The sequence below is a fragment of the Triticum aestivum genome, chromosome 5D (assembly GCF_018294505.1).
Source record: "Triticum aestivum cultivar Chinese Spring chromosome 5D, IWGSC CS RefSeq v2.1, whole genome shotgun sequence".
NCBI lineage: Eukaryota > Viridiplantae > Streptophyta > Magnoliopsida > Poales > Poaceae > Triticum > Triticum aestivum.
In genome coordinates this window covers 195,958,260-195,966,574 of record NC_057808.1, presented here as the reverse complement: position 1 = coordinate 195,966,574, position 8,315 = coordinate 195,958,260, and positions in this window count along the sequence as shown.

Here is an 8,315-nt window from a genome sequence, read left to right as displayed (position 1 = left end):
ATAGTATAGCGACGAGACAATGTGTAGCGACCCGACCTCAGACGGTCAAGTCTCTGTGCTTAAGTGTCATCCCTGGATCGGTATGCTCACACACACAGTACTCGAGGATTTATAACAGAGGTAAATCACATGTATAAAGTAACGTAAATACTATTACCTCAATCCAGAATAGCGGAAGTAACAACAAGGTTGTGGATTCCCATCAACGCCAATGGCAAAGTTGAGTGTAGAAATCGTAACCCTAACGTATCACTTACTCGTCGTAAGATTCCTGCAACATGAGACGTTGCAGCCACAAAGGGTCAGTACATTGAATGTACTCGCAAATTCACACCATAGGTTAATGATGAATAATAGCTATCACTACATGCATATTTGGCTGGTGGAGGCTCTACGGTTAACATGTTTTTGCGAAAAGCCAATTTTTCCCTACTGGAAAGGAATATATTTTATTTAACTACAAAGTTGGTTGACAAATATTGAGAAGGTTCCTCCAACTCAGTCCCAAAATAATAAAGGAATTTATTTTATTTAACTACAAAGTTGGTTGACAAATATTGAGAAGGTTCCTCCAACTCAGTCCCAAAATAATAATCATTAACCCAATGTGACGCCCCCGATTCAGTCGTACACTAATCATACACGCAAACGTGTACGATCAAGATCAGGGACTCACGGGAAGATATCACAACACAAGTCTAAAAATAAAATAAGTCATACAAGCATCATAATACAAGCCAGGGGCCTCGAGGGCTCGAATACAAGTGCTCGATCATAGAGGAGTCAGCGGAAGCAACAATATCTGAGTACAGACATAAGTTAAACAAGTTGCCATAATATGGCTAGCACAAACTGGGATACAGATCGAAAGAGGCGCAGGCCTCCTATCTGGGATCCTCCTAAACTACTCCTAGTCGTCGTCGGCAGCCTGCACGTAGTAGTAGGCACCCGCGGTGTAGAAGGAGTCGTTGTCGACGGTGGCGTCTGGCTCCTGGGCTCCAGCATCTGGTTGCGACAACCAGGTAGAATGGAAAGGGGGAAAAGAGGGAGAAAAGCAACCGTGAGTACTCATCCAAAGTACTCGCAAGCAAGGATCTACACTACATATGCATGGGTATCTGTGTAAAGGGGCAATATCAGTGGACTGAACTACAGAATGCTAGAATAAGAGGGGGATAGCTACTCTTGTCAAAGACTACGCTTCTGGCAGCCTCCATCTTGCAGCATGTAGAAGAGAGTAGATGGTAAGTTCACCAAGTATCATCGCATAGCATAATCCTACCCGGTGATTCCCTCCTCGTCGCCCTATGAGAGAGTGATCACCAGGTTGTATCTGGCACTTGGAAGGGTGTGTTTTATTAACTATCCGGTTCTAGTTGTCATAAGGTCAAGGTACAACTCCGGGTCGTCCTTTTACCGAGGGACACGGCTATTCGAATAGATAAACTTCCCTGCAGGGGTGCACCACATAACCCAACACGCTCGATCCCATTTGGCCGGACACACTTTCCTGGGTCATGCCCGGCCTCGGAAGATCAACACGTCGCAGCCCCACCTAAGCACAACAGAGAGGTCAGCACGCCGGTCTAAATCCTATGCGCGCAGGGGTCTGGGCCCATCGCCCATTGCACACCTGCACGTTGCATGGGAGGCCGGAGAGCAGACCTAGCAACCTCCATTACAAAGGAAGTTGCGTTACGCGGTCCAACCCGGCGCGCGCCGCTCAGTCGCTGACGTCAAGAAGGCTTCGGCTGATACCACGACGTCGAGTGCCCATAACTGTTCCCGCGTAGTTGGTTAGTGCGTATAGGCCAGTGGCCAGACTCAGATCAAATACCAAGATCTTGTTAAGCGTGTTAATTTAAGTAACCGTGAACGCCGACCAGGGCCAGGCCCACCTCAACCTGCCCTGTCGCTCCGCCACAAAGTAACAGTCGGGGGCCGTCGGGAACCCAGGCCCACCTCTACCGGGATGGAGCCACCTGCCCCTTCAGCCCCCATCTCCGAACTGTATCATAAGTAATGTAACGGTATAAAGTATATAGCATATGCCCGTGATCACCTCCCAAGTGATCACGGCCCAGTAGTATAGCATGGCAGACGGACAAGAGTGTAGGGCCACTAATGGAATACTAGCATCCTATACTAAGCATTTAGGATAGCAGGTAAAGGTAACAACTGTAGCAACAATGACAGGCTATGCAGCAGAATAGGATTAACCGAAAGCAGTAACATACTACACTAGTCTAATGCAAGCAGTAGAGAGAAGGAATAGGCGATATCTGGTGATCAAGGGGGGGCTTGCCTGGTTGCTCTGGCAAGAAGGAGGGGTTGTCAACACGGTAGTCGTACTAGGTGGCAGCGGCGTCGGTCTCGGGGTCTACCGGAGAAGAAGAGGGGGAAGAAACAGTAAATACGGAGCAAACAAAGCATCACAAAACATAACGAGGCAATATGTGGTGCTAGGTATGCCCTAACATGGTACTAGGCGATGCCGGCGAAGGGGGAAAACATCCGTGAAAGTATCCCCGGTGTTTCGCGTTTTCGGATAGATGAACCGGAGGGGGAAAGTTGCGTGTTCACTATGCTAGGGATGTGTGGCAGACGAACGGGTTACGTATCCGGATTCGTCTCGTCGTTCTGAGCAACTTTCATGTACAAAGTATTTTCATCTGAGCTACGGTTTATTTTATATTAATTTTTAAAAAAATAATCATTTTCAGAATTTACTTAATTATTTTAAATCAACATTATCTAGAATAGTGCATGCTAACGTCAGCATGACGTCAGCAGTCAACAGGGCGTTGACTGGGTCAAACTGACGTGTGGGTCCCACTGGTCATAGACTGTTTAGCTAGTTAACATTAGTTAGTTAGGTTACTTAGCTATTAGGTTAATTAAACACAATTAATTAATTAATTAATTAATATTTTTATTTCTTATTATTTTTTAATTCCTCTTTTTTTACAAAACGTTCTGGGGGTGGCCCCCGGCTATCATAGGCCTGGGGGCCTTAGCAAGTAGGCGGGTGCGGGTCTTGGGCGCTGGGCGCACGGGCGTGGGTGCCTGAGCCTGGTCAGGTGCGGCCCAGGCAACGGTTGCGGCGACTAGTGATGGCGCACAGCGAGCAAGGCGATGGCGGGCAGGGGACCTCGGCGGTCGGCACGTGCAAGCAACGGCCGGAGCGGGGAGGCTGCGGGGCGCGGGCGGAGCGGCAAGCAGTGATAGAACGGCGCAGGCGCGCGGCCTCGCTGTAGGGGGAGGCGACGCGAGGAGCAGGGGTGGCCGGGAGCAAAGCAGCAGCAGGGGACCGGCCACGGCGTGGGAGCGAGGCGGCACCAGGGCGGGATGGCGTGGCTGCAGCGCAACCACAGAGTGGCGGCGCTAGGCAGCAGAGCAGCAACGAGGGGGAGGCGCGTTGGCGGGCGTCAGAGCGGGGCGAGGAGGAGGGCTGCGGGCGGCACAGGCGGGCAGAGGTCGCGAGGGAGGTGAGGCAGTGCGTGGCCTGGACGAGCGTGAGGGCGCACGGGACGCGGACGCGGCCGCGGTGAGCGCGTGCGGTCGGCGCGGGCGCGAGCAGCGCGTGGACGGGGAGGCACGGGGTGGCCGCGGCAGCGGCAGGCGCGGATGCGTGCGCGGCGAGGCGCGTGGGAGACAGGGGGAGAGGAGGGGCGCGGGATCACGTCGGGTGCAGGGGTTGGGGCAATGGGGCGCGGGGAGGAAGTCGGAGACGACGAGTGACGTCGGGGAGGCAGACCGGCGGGGAGGAGGCGGCAGTCTGGCGAGGTCCAATCGGCGATGGTCGGCGACGAGGATTGGCGGCGACGTGGAGAGGACAGCGAGGTGGCGGGGTCGAGCGCGCGAGCCCCGATCCGATCTGGATCGGGGGGAAGCGAGTGGGGGGAGTGGGTGTCGGTGGGGGTTAGGGTTTGGGTAGTGGGGTTAAGGGGAGTGGGGGTGGCCGGTTGGGCCGGCCTGGTTGGATGGCCAGCTAGGCTGAGGCCCAGCGCGGGGAGAGGGGGTTATTCCTTTTTTTTGCTTTTTTCTTTTTTTAGTTACTACTTTTTGTTTTATTTTAGTCACACTTTATTTTAGTTTTTATAAAATATGACCATAGCTCCTAAAATAAGGTTTCAGAACAGCCCTCTACCATAAAAAGTTTGGTCGTCAAATAAACTAGTTTAATATTTGTTTATTATCTAAAATCATTTAAATAATTGTTTTGCTACGGTTTTATTTATTTTAGAGTATTTAATCATTTCATAGAAGTGTGGTTTCTCCACCATAATTACCTATGCATTATTTAGCACAACCCGAACATTTTGGTTTTAATGCTTGAAAACTATTACCGTTTGTTTTGATTTTGATTTTGAATTTGAATCGGTTTCGAACTAACGCGAGTTTAACAACAGTAACCGTGGTGACATGGCATCATTAACAAGGAATTACTGTAGCTTAAATATCCGGGCGTCACACCCAATCAAATTAATTAGATAATGTGTTGAGATCAACATGATAATCCAAGAACCAGATACTCAAGATGTCCATAACCGGGGACACGACTAATCATGATTAGTTTGTACACTCTGCAGAGGTTTGTGCACTTTTCCCCACAAGACTCGATCTCCTCCGTTGGATTTCTCGCACTACATGGTGTTTGAGAAACGGATGACCGAGACACAATCTTTTCGAAGCATTAACTCTAACCCTGGGTAGACAGTACCAACCTACATCCCCTACATCTGCTAGCCTACCACTGGAAGAGGTCATGCAACATACTCAACTATGCTAGAGCCCATAATAGCTTGTGGCTTCACACGGAAGTTTCTAGCATGAATAATCTTATGATCCCTTTGAGCCTGGGTGGCATTCCATAGGGTGATCACACGGGTCCTCCGGGATCCCCTTGGGCAAGCACTGGGTTCTCCAGGTGCCCGGGCAAACCACTGGGTGCTCCAGGGTCCCCCTACCAATCCACCCAGATGTGTATTAAATTAGCCACCTTAAGTTAACCATTAATTAACAATCTCACATCTGTCATGGATTCACTCACCCAAACCATGTCTTCAAGCATAGCATAGCAATATAAGAATAACGTAGAAGTAACTCCCAAGGTTTGAATGCAGGACAATAGGTTCCTACCTCATCAACTACTTCCCAATACCCACATGTTATCAATTCCTAGCCATGCAATGTTTGAGGGTGAAACTAATGCATAAAAATTGGGTATGAAAGGGATATGATCAAAGTGTGGACTTGCCTGTACTATTGATGAAGATGATTCGCACTCATAACTCCTGATAGTTCTATTCGTCACACTCCGGTCAGTCTAGCGTAAGCAAGCAATAGTAACCACACATAAGCAATCACTCAAAAGATCGGAAAGAACGAAGAAGACAATTCGCAAAACATCAAAACCAAGCAAATAACCCTTGCAACATAAAACAATTTCTAACAGTACCAAAATTATGTGTATTTGGCCTTATCAGAAAGTTTAGGTCAAGAGCTTTAATTTGCAAAAAGAATCAACTCAAACGGAGTTATAAAACTCAAGTTACGATCAAACGAAGTTCAAATTCAAATCTATTTGAATTCAAATTTTAAAACTTTCAAAACTATGTTTAAGTTATTTTATTGGATAGAGGGGATCATAACGAAGAAGTGGGCGTTGGTTTCGTTGGATTTGGACAATCGGGTAAAAAGTAGTGACCGGTTGAAATACAGAGACTAATCTGTAAATAAAATATTCACAGATAGGTCCTTGGCCGAAAATAAAAATAAAAATACAATCCTATCGAATGAACATTCACTACGAAGAGGTAAACAGCGAGCGTTCGCTACTTAACTAGATTTACTAAGAAAAAACGGGTTTAAGATAAAAACCGAAACCCTAAAAGAAAAACCGGCGAACCCAGGCGGTTTAGTACCGGTTCAGGGCGGTTTTCCGTCGAAACCCGGCGGCGACGGCGGGATCGGCGGCGGCGGCTCCGGCTGCTTCTTGGGCGCGGCTGCGGACGGCGGCTAGGGGCTCTTGCGGCAGCGGCGGATCGGCGGGGCGGCGCGGCAGCGGGAGGCGGCAACAACGGCTACGGGTGACGGCGGTGGTTGGCGGCGGCTTGAGGGAGGAAAGGGGCCGGGGTGGCCGGTATTTAAAGAGGGCCTGGGCGACGGGTGGCGTGGAGGAGGGGCAGGCGGCGCGGAGTCCGCGGCGACCACGGCGGCGGCGCGGGATTGCCCGGGGCTCTGTCCCGAGCTCGGGGAAGGCAGCGACGGCGGATTTGGGCCGGCTGGGCTGGCTCGGCTGGGCCGGCCCAGTTCGGAAGAAGAGATTTTTTAACACATATTTTTTTAACAGAGAGAAAAAGAAAGAAAAAGAAAATAAAGTAAAATATTATATAGGCATATAATATATCAAAATTTTCAGAAAAAGATTTCCTACATCATGAACATTTTTCTAGCGTCAAATAAAATCCACAAAATTTTAAATAAAGCAAACAGTGCTACAGCTCTAATAAAATCCAATAAAAATCATTTTAAAATACCAAAATAAATTCAAATTTATTTCTCTCCAATTTTCTATTGTAGGGAATCATTTTACCCTAATTTCCATATATTTTATTTTTTGGAGAAAAATAATTTGAATAAAAGCCAAATAACTCCAAATTGAAAATAATTTCAAAAGGGATTTTCAATTTGATTCTCCGAAACTCCCAACTCATATTTCATATGTTTTGAAGAAGTCATTTTATCTTCTCTCGTGAAAATCATTGAGTTGCTTAAAGTTTCTGAATTGGAAAATATTTCCAAATAAAATTCAAATCTTTTCAAAACCCTTTTCATTTATTCAAATGGAAGAAGTCATGTCATCTTCTCTCTAGGGTTTTGTGTTTGAAAAGAATTTGAATTCATGGAGGTCATAAATGCAAAAAATGAAAGTTTGGGAAAGTCCTTTTATTCCCTCTCAATTAACTTTCAAAAGTTTCAAATTTCACTCAAGTCACACAATCAATCAAACAATCAATCAAACAATCAATCATAACTATCTATTTAATATAACATTCCAAAATTTAGAATTTTGGGATGTTACAAACCTACCACCCTTAAAATGAATCTCGCCCTCGAGATTCGGAGAGCTAGAAAGAAATAGGTTAGGTTCGGGGGTCTTCTCAAAATCCATCGATCGTCTCAGGGGGTCTCGGGTGCTACCACCCTTAGAAACATGGTTACGGTTCCATCAAAACTCATATACTCCATCCTTATTGCTGACAGTGTCGGTCTTCTCAAATTCTCGGGAAAATTCCTTCTCTGGGCCCTTCCGGTAGTGGCATAACCTTTACCGCAACTCTTCTATCCTTTTATCTTGGTAAGGTTCTTCTGTGACTGGGTCTTATTAGCTGACGGGTCTGGCGCCAATACTAAACAACTATCGATATCTCATGGTGGTCATCCAACAATTAGACTGGGTCCCTGCAGAAAACGGGTGTTGGCTGAACCTCACCATAGGACCTACGATTGGCAACAACTGCCTTGTATAAGGGAAAAAAATTGTCCTACCATTCTAAGGTTTAAACAAGGTTTAATATCGCCATATCTCTACTATAGGTAAGTCACTCAGATGTACCATCCCATATAGCAAAGGCGAATAATAAGAGTAAGTCGGTATGGTGATCAATCCATCCCGCACCCAAATCATTACCTTGTATACCGTTAGTGAATCTCGCATTCTAACACTCGGTCATCTTCACAAGCATTGCAGAATTTCTCTTGTCAACGAACTAAGTTCGGATCAATCCATGGATTCTGCAAGCTGAACAAACATCTATCGTTTCTTCACATCTCTCATGTTTTGCGTTACTCCTATAAAATCGTCGATGGGTAAGGTCGTAATCTCTTCCAGGGTTTTTCCTTCAGCAAGAGTGTGCTTGCTTCTTGGCAGGTCTTGGGGCCGGTGGGTTATGGCCCATCTCATCACTTGTAAACCTTGAACTCATCATCGGGGCAACTGATTATCATTCCAACATCCAGCTTCCTAGCATTCTTAAAATCCATCCAATTGTACTGTCTCTCTCTTCCTTCTATTGGCACCAAACTAAGACGTGATTACTCAGACTCATCATGGAGTTGCAATTGCTCCATATTTCCAACATCATACCTCCTTTATATCCAATAGTACTTCATCCCTTCATACTCTTGGGGTATCCCACATATCGAGATAAAACTTATACTTATGAAGTCCACTCCGTGGAACATCGTTATCCTTTCCAGGGGCCAAATGTTCTCACAGGGTACTACCACCCTTGAAATGCACAAATTCT